Source organism: Monodon monoceros, unplaced genomic scaffold, assembly GCF_005190385.1.
Source record: "Monodon monoceros isolate NGI ecotype Baffin Bay Population unplaced genomic scaffold, NGI_Narwhal_1 Super_Scaffold_11, whole genome shotgun sequence".
Taxonomy (NCBI): Eukaryota; Metazoa; Chordata; class Mammalia; order Artiodactyla; family Monodontidae; genus Monodon; species Monodon monoceros.
The window spans coordinates 87,767,734-87,780,198 of record NW_021703767.1 but is presented as its reverse complement, the minus strand read 5'-3'; the positions used below and the strand labels follow the sequence as shown (position 1 = coordinate 87,780,198).

The window sequence follows — 12,465 nt, the reverse complement described above, 5'->3', positions numbered from 1 at the left end:
GTCCTCAGAGTTCAAACAGTTGCCTCCCCTCAAAATAGACCATAATAGCAGGTCCCACCTGCCCAAAGACATTACCAACAGACACACACAGTAACCCAGACTGAACTGACTGGTGAAGAACTGTCTCTGCCAAAGCAAATGTGCAAAGTCTGGAAGAGGAGCCCAATTTATCAAATGCACAGATACCAATGTAAGGAATTAAGGATCACAAAAAATCAGGTAAATATGACACCACCAAAGAAACTAATAAAGCTCCACTAACTGACCCTAAAGAAATGATCTATGAACTGTTAGACAAAAAATTTAGAATAATCCTCTTAAGGAAGTTTAGTAAACTACAATAAAACACAGACAACTAAATGAAATCAGGAAAACAATGCATGAACAAAATGCAAGTTTGACAAGAAAAGAGCAACCATCAAAAACAAACAGAAAACAAAAACAAAAAACCCAGAAATCCTGGAGTTGGAAAATACAATAACTGAACTGAAGAATTTAATAGAGGGTTTCAAAAGTAGATATGAAAATGTAAAAGAAAGAATCAGTGACCTGGAGGATAGGAATTAGAAATTACTCAAAGGAGCAAAAAGAAAAAAGAGTGAAAAAGAGTAAAGGAAGACTATGGGAATTATGGGTCACAATGCAAAGAAACAAGATTCACTTATGGGAATTCCAGAAGGAAAAGAGAAAGAGAAAGGAACAGGAAGTATATTTAAAACAATAATGGCTGAAAACTTCCCAAACCTGGAGAGAGGAATGGACATCCAGATACACAAGACCGAAAAGATCACAAATAGGCTGAACCCAAATAAGACTACATTGAGACACATTATAATTAAATTGTCAAAAGTCAAGGACAAAATAAGAATTTTAGGAGCAGCCAGAGAAAAGAGAGAAGTTACATAAAAGGGAACCCCCATACAACTATCAGAGAATTCTCAACAGAAATTTTTCAGTCCACGAAAGAATTAAATGGCATAATCAAAATATTGAAAGAAAATAACTGTCAACCAAGAATTCCATACCCAGTGAAGCTGTCCTTCAGAAAGGATGCAGGAATAAAAACTTTCCCAAGCAAACAAAGGCTGAGGGAGCTCATTACCAACAGACCTACATTACAAGGAATGCTAAATGGAGTTCTTTGAAAGAAAGTAAAAGAACACTAATTAATATTATAAAAAACATAAAAAGGTAACATAAATCTCACTGGCAAGGGTAAGTATATAGTCATAGTTAGATTCTGCAATACAGTAATAGTGGTGTATAATTCACTTACAAATATAGTTTAAAAGTTAAAAAAAAGGACATAGCAGAAGTAATCATAACTGCAATAATATGTTATTAGTTACATAATATTTTTTAAAAACATGTAAATTATAACAGCAATTAGCTAAAATGTGAGGGGGAGGAGAAGGAAAAGTTTACAAATTCTATTGAAGTTAAGTTTTTATCAGTTTAAAATAGTATTTTATAAGTTTAAGATATTTTATGTAAGCCTCATGGTAACCACAAGGGAAAATCCTGTAGTAATTACAAGAAGAACACAGTAAAGAAGTCGAAGCATACTGATATCAAAAGACATCAAAACACACACAAAAAAGACAGCAGGATAAGGAACAAAGAGCAATGAATCTATACAACAACCAGAACAATTAACAAAATGGCAATAGTAAATCCTTACCTATCAATAATTACTTTAAATGGATAATGGATTAAATTCTCCAATTACAAAACATAGAATGACTGGATGTGTATTAAAACCAGATCCAACAATACACTGCCCACAGGAGAGTCATTTTAGCCTTAAAGATATTCGTAGACTGAGAGTGAAGGGATGGAAAAAGACCTTTCAAGCAAATGGTAATCAAAAAAAAAAAAAAAAAGCAGGGGTAGCTATACTTATATCAGACAAAATATACTCTAAACTAAAACTGATTTTAAAAAAAGACAAAGAAGGTCATTATATAATGATAAAGGGTCAATATATCAAGAATATATAACAATTATAAATATTTATGCACCCAACAGCAGAGCATCTAAATATATTAAGGCAAAAACAGAGCTAAAAGGAGAAAAAAACAATAATACAATAATGGTTGAGAACTTTAACACACCATTCTCAACAATAGATAGATCATCTAACAGAGAATCAAAAAGGAAACAGCAGATCTGAACCACACTATAGACCAATGGACCTAACAGACACACAGAGAACACTTTATCCAACAACAGCAGAAACATTCTTCTCAAGCACACATGAAACATTTTCTAAGATAGATTGTATGTTAGGCCACAGAATAAATCTTAGCAAATTCAAGAAGACTGAAATCATACCAAACATCTTCTCTGACCACAATGGCACGAAACTAGAAATCCACAGCAAGAAGAAAACTAGAAATTTCACAAACATGTGGAAATTAAACAACACTCTCCTAAACAACCAGTGGATCAAAGAAGAAATTAAAAGAGAAATAAAAAGTTTTTTGAGACAAATGAAAATGGAAATACAGCATGCCAAAACATATGGGATGCAGCAAAAGCAGTCTTAAGAGGGAAATTCACAGCAATAAGTGCCTATATTAAGAAGCAAGAAAAATCTGAAATAAACAACCTAACTCTATGCCTTAAGGAACTGGAAAAATAAGAACAAACTGAGCCCAAAATTAGCAATAGAAAGTAACTAATAAAGATTAGAGCAGAAATAAATGAAATAGAGAACAGAAAAATAATACAAAAGACAGTCTCTTCAATAAATACTGCTGGGATAATTGGATATTCACATATGAAAGAATGAAACTGGATCTATATCTTATACCACTCACAAAAAGTAACTCAAAATGCATTCAAAACTTAAATGTAAGACCTGAAACCATGAAACTTCTAGAAGAAAACATAGGAATAAATTTCCTTGACATAGGTCTTGGTAGTGGTTTTTTGGATATGACACCTAAAGGACAAGCAACAAAATTGAAAATAAGCAAGTGGGACTACATCAAACTAAAAAGCTTCTGCACAACAAAAGAAACCAAATACAAAATGAAAAAAATCCCAGAATGGGAAAAAATATTTGAAAACCAAATACCTGATAAGGAGTTAATATTCAAAATATATAATAAACTGACACAATTCAAGAGCAAATAATAATAACAACCCAATTAAAAATGGGTATAGGATCTGAAGAGACATGTCTTCAAAGAAGATATACAAAAGGCCAACAGGTACATGAAAAGATGCTCAATATCACTAGTCATTAGGAAATACAAATTAAAAGCACAATGAGATATCACCTCACACCTGTTAGAATGTCTATCATCAAAAAGGCAAGAATTAACAAACTCTGCTGTGGATATGGAGAAAAGGGAATGCTTGTGCACTGTTAGTGGAATTGTAAATTGGTGCAGTCACTATGGAATACAGTATGGAGGATCTTCAAAAAATTAAAAATAGAATTACCATATGATTCAGCAATTCCACTTCTGGGAATATATCCAAAGGAAACAAAAACACTAACTTGAAGAGATACCTGCACCCCATGTTCATAGCAGCATTATTTACAATAGCCAAGACATGGAAACAATCTACGTATTCATTGATGGATGAATGGATAAAGAAATTATTCAGCCATAAAAGACAAGGAAATCCTACCATTTACAACAACATGGATGGACCCTGAAGCCATTATACTAAGTGAAATAAGTCAGACAGAGAAAGACAAATACTGTATGATCTCACTTATATGTGAGATCTACGAAACAAAAACAAAAAACAATCCAAACTCATAGAGAAAGGGATCAGACTTGTGGTTACCAGTGGCAGAGGGTTGGGGGAGGGAGAATTGCAGGAGGGTGGTCAAAAGATACAAACCACCAGTTATAAGGTAAATAAGTACTAGGGATGTAGTGTATAACATGATGACTATAGCTAACACTGATGTATGATAGATAGGAAAGTTGTTGCAAGTAAATTCTAAGTGTTATCACAAAGAGAATTTTTTTTTCTTTTTTCTTTCTTCTTTTTTTTTTATTGTATCTATATGAGAAGATGGATATTTGCTGAACCTATTGTGATGTATGTCAATTATTCACAGTATATATATACATCAAACCAACATGCTGTATGCCTTAAACATACATAGTGATGTATGTCAATTATTTCTCAATAAAACTGAGGCCAAAAAAAGAAAATAATAATGTGTGCAAAATGCTTAGTAAAGCAGCTGACAATGGTGAGCACTCAATTAAATCGCCATTATTTTTATTATTATGGACATTCCCTATCACTGTAATAAGACTTCTGTCTTGGGTTCTGAACTTTTACCACCAGGGCCCTTTCCCAAGAAGGACAGCGTAGAACCAGGAAACAGCTACCCACTTGACTCTGAGTGTAATAAAAGCTTGTAAATTCTAGCAGCCAAGTCTCTCACAGATGACAAAACTCTCTCTTCTTGGCCAACACAGTAGTAATAGTTTCTTAGTCCGTTCAAGCTACTATAACAAAATATCATAGACTGGGTGGCTTATAAACAACAAAAAGTTATTTCCCTCAGTCAGAGAGCCTGGCAGTCTGAGATCAGGGTGCCAGCGTGGTCAAGGGAGGGCCCTCTCCCTGGCTGCAGACTTGTTGTGTCCTCACATGGCAGAAGGGTCTAGGGAAATCTCCACAGCCTCTTTGATAAGGGCATTAATCCCAATCTTTTTTTATTTTTAATGTAAACTTTAATTGTTATGTCGCATTATTTAAAAATTACTCAAAATGAATTACAGAAATAAATGTGAAATCTGAAACTATAAAACTTCTAAAAGAAATCATAGGGAAAAGTTAGAGACCTTGAGCTTGGCAAAGTTTTTTAAACTATACTATAAAAAACAAAATAAATAGACCATTAAATTTGGTTCATTCAAATAAAAACAAATTGTTCTTCAAATATTGTTGTTCTCAAAAGAAAGGCAAGGGTTAGATTGAGACAAAACATTTGCAGAAGCTATACTGGACAAAGGATTTGTATCCAGAGTATAAAAAGAACTTTACAAGTTTATAAGAATGCAAATAACCAGATCTAAAAGTAACAAGCTATTTAAACAGATATTTCAAAAAACGAAGATGTACAGATGACAAATAAGCACAGATAAAGATGCTCAACCTCTTTAGTCTTCAGGTAAATGTAAATTAAAAACACCATAAGATACCAACACACTCTCACTAAAATGACTAAAATTAAAAAGACTGACCATATTAAATATTTGTGAGGATGTGGAACAAGTAGAACTTTGATACACTACTTGTGGGAATGTAAAATACAGCTATTCAGGGAATAATCTTAACAGTTTCTTAAAAAGTTTCATGTATATCTGCTATTCCATTGTTAAGTATTTACTCAAGAGAAATGAAAGCACATCCCTGACCAAAGAATTGCACATGAATGCTCATAGACACTTTTTGTAATATACAAAAACTGGAAACAAACTAAATGTCCAACAACAGATAAAAACCAAATTTATGTATATCCATGAAATGGAATACTGTTCAACAAGAAAAATGTATGCATAATTAACACAAACAATAACTTGATGGACCGCAAAATGATTGAGTGAAAATAGCCACACTAAAAAGATTACATTCAGTAAGATTTCACTTATATAACATTTGAGAATTTTATAGAGCTAATCTATAGTGACAGAAAGGATGTCACTGGTGTCAGGCTTAGGCAATGGATGGACTAATGCCAAGCTTAAGGGTACAGCCCTCATGACCTAACCACCTCCCAAATGCCCCACTTTCTGATATCATCACCTTAGGGATTAGATTTCAACATATGAATTTGGGGGGTGGGGACATATAGACCATACCACAGTTATTATCTACTCTGTAGCAGGTTAAGTGTTAAGTATCTTTCTTACATAATCACTAATTCTCTAATAGAACCCATGAGCTGGTTCGATGAATCCCATTTTACAGATGAGCAAACAGAGGCTCAGAGAGGTTAAAATGATTGCTCGGGGCCACAGAGGTAGTAACTGGCAGGGCCAAGACTCCAAAACCTGCTCACTTGTCATTAGGCCCTGTTGCCTCCTATATATATGCCTGACACTCGCAGATCAAGTCACACCCATTCCCAGCATCTTGCACTCCCTATACGGAGGCCTCCATGAGATCCATTATAATAACCTGATTCCTCAGACAGATCCTTCCGTCTCCCTCTAACAGCATTACATTGTCCCCCTGAGGTATTACGAACTTACAGAGCTCTATATCAGGGGTTAGCCATCTTTTTCTATAAAGAACCAGACACTAAATATTTTAAGCTTTGTGGGCTATACAGCCTCTGTTGCAACAACTCTGCTCTGCTTCTGTAGTGTACAAGCAGACACTGCTTGTGGCTATCCTTCTATAAGACTGGAGAGATTCCATGAGAGAATCTGGATGTCATGAAGGAGGCAATGGTTCAGGCAGAGGAAGCAGCTGCTGAGATTACTAGGAAGCTGGAGAAACAGAAGAAACGCTTGAAGAAGGAAAAGAAAAGCTGGCTGCAACTGCCCTGGCTTCTTCAGAAAACAACAGTAGTACTCTGGAGGAATGTGAGGAGACAGATGAAAAGACCCAAAAAGAAGAAGCAGAAGCCCCAGGAGGCTCTTCAGGAGAATGGAAAACCCATCTGTCTCCTTCTCCAAACCCAAGAAAAAGAAACCTTTTTCCAAGGAGGATCTGGTTAGTAAGTGATATTGAACAGACAGCTGGCAGTGGAAGTCTTCCCAAGAGGAAGAATCTTTCCCCAAAGAGGAACCAGTTAGTGACCCTGAAGAGTCAGGAAACAAGAGTGTCTCCAAGAAAAAGAGGAAATCCTCTTCCAAGGAGGAGCCACTCAGCAGAGGACCTGAAGAGGCTGCTGCCAGCAAGAGCAGCAGCTCCAAGAAAAAAAAAAAAAAGCTCCAAAAGCTGTCCCAGGAGAATCAGAATGGACATGTCCCTAGTGGGGCATAACTTGCTGAGATATTTCCCAACCCATCCCCTATAGCCCAATAAAAATAAAAACAAATCCACAAGAAAAAAAAAAAGTAACTTGGTCTTCCAGCATATCGGGCAGGTATTACTGTGTATAACACCACCTCAAAATATAGTGGTTTAAAAACAGTAATTATTTGTTCCTAGTTCTTTGGGTCAGTGATTTGGGCTGGGCTCCGCTGAGATGGTTCACCTCTGCCCCGTGCAGTGTTGGCTGGGCTCACTTATATATATATCTAGGAGGGCTAGGACAGCAGGGCCTCTCTCCATGTGGTCCATGTGGTCTCTCATCTTCAAGGAGGCTAGCCCAGACTTCTTCACTTAGTAACGAAAGGGTTCTCAGTGAGCAGCCACAAAAGGCAAGCCTCAATGAGTAAGCAGTCTTGAAACCTTTTTTTATGTCACATTACTGATGTTCCAAGCCTAGGGTCAATATGGGATAGAACTCAACAAGGCTATGCACACAAGAGGCATGATTCCTTGAGAGTCATTACTGTAATACGTTACCTTACACGTATAAATGAGTGTTCTGTGTGAATCTAAGACATTGTAAATTCAGATCCCATGCTCTTAATCACCCCACCACACTTGCCTTCAAGAAAATTCCCCCTAATATTTTCTAGATGATGTCAGTTTCTTTATTAATTCTTAAGCTGCCACCTCCTGAAACATGAAGACATTGCTGATCTCATCTCCAAATGATTTCTTTCTGACTTAGAGCTACCATGAACCTCATTGTAAGTTTCACGAAGTACAAATTAAAGACTGATTATTTTTCACTCCTTAAGTCATTCATATTATTAGAAAGTGAATTTAACATAATTGCTCTCTAGGGACCTAGCTCATACCAAAAGTGGCATCAGTGAATTGGAAGACAACAGTATTACCTCACTTTGTGTAACACTTTAACTGTCAACACAGGACTTTCAGAGAGAAAGTACATTTGGGCTTTCCCTATGGGCATCTGGGAATGCTAGCAGTATGGGAGGAGGGTCAAGTTTGGAAAGCCACTCTGAAGATAGGGTATGGAGAACTTTATAGGTCACACTAAGGAGTTGGGGAACTTTAATGGGAGTAAAGAATGGATGACATAATCAGATTGGTATTTTAGGAAGATCTCTCAGACAACAGAGGGAAGGATGGATTCAAGTGAGCAGAGACAAGCAAGGAGACCGATTGAGAGGCTTTTACAGTAGTCTGGATGAACGCCTGTAAAAACCCAAGTCCAAGTGACAGAGGGGATTGCTCTGATGTCAGACAACCCAGCCATATACTCCTGTTTGCTGAAGGATGTGCTTTTTTTCCCTTTCAAGAATGGCTGAATAATAGAATCATGGCAGTGAGGTGGAGAGGTAGAATACAAAGATTGGTCTGTTTGCTGTTAACTATCAGGGATCCTCTGTACCCAGAGGATTAAGAAAGGACTCCCCATACCCTGAAATTTATGTCCTCCACTGCCCTTAATATAAATCTCCCACAGTTAAAAGAAAAAAAAGAAAGAAAGAAATTGCATTGTCATGTAAACAATAGTGGTATCCTTCTTGGAGAAAATAATGGAAGAAAATTAATGTAGCATTAGATTAAGCTCTTTTAGTATAATTATACAATGGCTGTCCTAAAGAGATATGTCACGCAGACGATCTTTATTGTCACAAAGGACAATCTACACAAAAGAGCAAAGGAAATAATTTTAATAAAACATTTTGCCCTGAGCAAGAAATGTGCTTCATGTATCATACATGAGAAAGGATAGTTTGATATAAAATGGAACTGTGACCTTGACTATAAGAGTCCTCATTACTTAATGCCACTGAAAGTAAATTAATGGACTCCCAAAAGGTGTAAAATTCATTCTGCTTTGTGGCAATTGTCTGCTGACAGAGGAGTTTAAGAGGGATATTTTCATGTGATTATTTAAACAAAGAGCTTCAAGGAATTCTCAGCAACCTTTCAAGTTTCACCTAAGGGCATTATAAAAGGACTCATCTGAGAGGGAAGACCCACCTTTGAAACAGTTTATTAACAAGAGAAGATGGGTTCATATGCCACCTGCAAATTCAACAATTTGTGCTTTCAAATATAGCTAGAGCTATTTTATTTTAGATTTCTCTAATCAAATTCAACATTTGTTTAAAAAAAAAAAACGCTGAGTTGTGAGCTGGCAACCCAGGAAGTGAATTGATTCCTTTAAAGTTTTGATCTGTACTTCATCAAGTCTGAACACCTTGTGTGACATTAAAGATCTTTATTACATATGTCTCCTTACCTTGTTTCCTGTCAGTCAGAACCACATACTCATATAGCTGCCTATCTTATCTTTACAAGTCACTTTACAGTTTATAAATTATAAATGTAAAGCTGCCTTTACATCTCATTAGATGTTCTCAATGACCTTGAGGTTAGGCAGAACAAATATTGGTATTATCATTTGACTATGAGCAATTTTAGCTTCAAAGTATCTAAGTGACTTGCTTAGTATCAGGAACTTAATCTGATTGCTAGCAATAGAGCAGCAAACCAGACAGGCAAAGTTCTTGCCCTCAGGGAGTTTGGCTTCTAGAGTGAGAGTACATATAAATAAATACATAAATATGTAATATAATGTCAGAAGAATAATAAATAGCAAGACTGTGACCACATGAGTCATCTGTCTCAGATCTGAGCTGTCCTGGCACAATTTCTAGTATGACTCCAGCTAATCCCACTGCCCAGGGGGCAGCTGTGTAGACCTCTACATTTTAGCCCTACTTGTCTATTCAACGTCAATGTTCATGTGTCATCAGGGAGCTGTAGACCAGGGAAGTAGATGTCACTGTTCCAGAAGGATTACTTAAAATGTGGCTTGTGGACACTAGAGAATGGTAATTACGAGGCACCGGCATGGTTCACTGAGAACAAGTCAGACAAGCCAGATCCACAGTACTTGTATTTGCAACAAGGTCATGGAAGGGGTAAGTGGAGATGAAACTAGAGACATACTGTGTCTGCATTGTAAGACCCCCACCAAAGTCTTACAGGAATTTTTCTTAGGAATCAGGTTGACCATAAATGTAAATGAAAATTTCATGGAGACCTTTAGTGAAATAAACATGTAAATGAAACATTTTTGCAGAGAAATGTGGCCTACATAGCAATATAGTTAGGTGGATTTAAAATTAGCTAAGTAAGCCTACCTAAAAGTCATGGTCCTTTGCTCAACTCACAGGAGGGCTGCACAAGAGAAGGCTTCACTCCTTGATCATAGTCAGTATTCTCAGCAATTATTTAAATGAGAATGTCAACATAAATCACATGAAAAAAGGCTGCCAGGGAAAGCTTATATATCAATACATGTTGAAATAGTGTATTATTTCATAATGTAATAATAATCAGAATCTTATTTCACTGCTAAGTGGAGACTGTCACTCAGTTCCAAAACATGTTCCAAAACACCAGGAGGAAGGTACTGTGAGGAATGCTGAGGCAAGGCATAACCCCTGCCCTCCTGTGAGCACCCACTGCTGTCCACTGCTATCCCCACTACCACCCTGTCATGGGCTGAATTGTGTCCTCCCCAAAATTTATATGCTGAAGTTCTAACCCCCAGTACCTCAGAATGTGACTGTATTTGAAAACAGGATCTTTAAAGAGATAATTACACTAAAATAAGGTCATTTGGGTGGGCCCTAATCCAATCTGACTGGCATCCTTGTAATATGAGGAAATTAGGGCACAGACACACACAGAGGGAAGATGTGAAGACACTTAGAAGATGACTATCTACAAGACAAGGAGAGAGATCTTAAAAGAAAAAACCCTGCCAACACCTTGATTTCAGGCTTCTAGCTTCCAGAATTGTAAGAAAGTAAATTTCTCATAATTGTTTAAGCCGCCCCATCTGTGGTACTTCGTTATGGCAGCTCTGGAAAACTAGATACAAACCTCTGTCAGAACCTCTACCATTCCAGGCCTCTGCCCCCAAAGCCTCACTCCTGAATATCAACTTTCCTGCCCAAACTTCCGTTCCTCTCCCTTCCGCAGTGTTTCTGCTCCCCCAGGCTGACAGAGCAGTAGCCTCCTGGGAAATAATTACTGTGAGGATTATCAAGAAAGAAGGGTCCTCTTTTGCCCCTGGGAGCTTTTAAGGAAGCAAAGAATATATCTGCTTTCGTATAAAATCAGTATTACACAATATTACAATATTAGTCATGCTGGGGTCAGCTGACTTATAAACAACCATAACATAACCCATTTAGAAAACAAAGGTCTTCCTTTGAATTTGCAAACACAGTTGTCTATTTGTTCACTCAATGTGTATTTACTAAGCCCTTGCTCTGCACCAAGCCCTCTGCTAGTCCTTTTCACATTTATTGTGTCATAGAAGGAAGTGTGAGGGCATGTCAAGAGGAAATGGGAAGTTGTTGTTCAGAGGGTCAAAGGCACAGAAGAGTCCACAGCGTCTTCAAAGAAGAGAAAGAGGTTTGCCACAGCTGGAGTAAAATGTGTATTGGATACAGGAGCAGGAGATGAAGTCTAGAGATAGATAGGGGTGGTGTATAAGAGTTTTTTCTGCCACACTAAGGGGTTTTGGAGCCCATTCTGCGCATAATGGAGAATCAATAGGCGTTTTTAAAGGAACACAAGATGTGATTATCTTTAAAATTATAACCCTGGAAGAAGTGAGGTGAGATGGGGGTAGGGAAGGAGAAGTGTCAGGGGGCTAAGTTCACAAGTTCTTTAGAGACCTGAAATAATGAATCTCATTACTATGAGGTCCTAAAGTTATGAATCTGTGCATTGATCTAATAGAATTGTTCAAGTGTGTGCACATGAACCACAACTCCTACATACATATGTGTGGACATTTTGCATACTTATGAGCTGACCCAAACTTAATTCAATTCATCAGCACTAAAAATAAAGCTATTATTGCTTTTAGTAACTTACTGCAATTGTCCATGCCTTCTATTCTTCAATAGCAAGTGATTATAACATTAAACAGTTTATATATTATGTGATTTTTTCAATGCTTAAGAATTTATAAAATGGCACATTTCCGTTACCAAATCACAGGGGCAGAAGGTTCATTTTTCCTTAGTAATGAAGCTCTCCTCTCAAGAGGCCCAATTCATAAAAAGACATTTACATAGCTTAGTGGGTTTTTTCTCTTTCTCCTGCTTTTTATGTGAGGAAAGGAGGAATAGGGGAGGAATCTAAATCAAATAGAAAATTAAAGCCAAGGGAAAAATAAAATGAAAATCCTTAATGACTGGTGTAGTGAATTGGGTGGGTGGTGTCGTAGGAAAAAAGGAAATCACACAGGCTTGTAGGAAAAGCCTCTTTCAAACAAAAAAGGAAAATGGATGGGCACGTGACCCACAGGGGACTTCAGACTGCTTCTTATTTTATAAATAGCAGCTGCCACCTTTTGTTGCGTTCCTAAAATAGCTTGCATGCTGTTAACAGAAGACAACAGATAAGTGAAGT

General features: G+C 37.0%; 1 protein-coding gene and 1 pseudogene across 1 annotated transcript in view; both read left to right on the top strand.

The window, feature by feature from the left end:
• Positions 1-12,465, top strand: part of KCNMB2 (potassium calcium-activated channel subfamily M regulatory beta subunit 2) — a 237,240-nt gene that overhangs the window by 102,689 nt on the left and 122,086 nt on the right. The gene's annotated exons all lie outside the window — the stretch shown is intronic.
• LOC114890315 lies at positions 6,426-6,978 on the top strand (annotated as a pseudogene).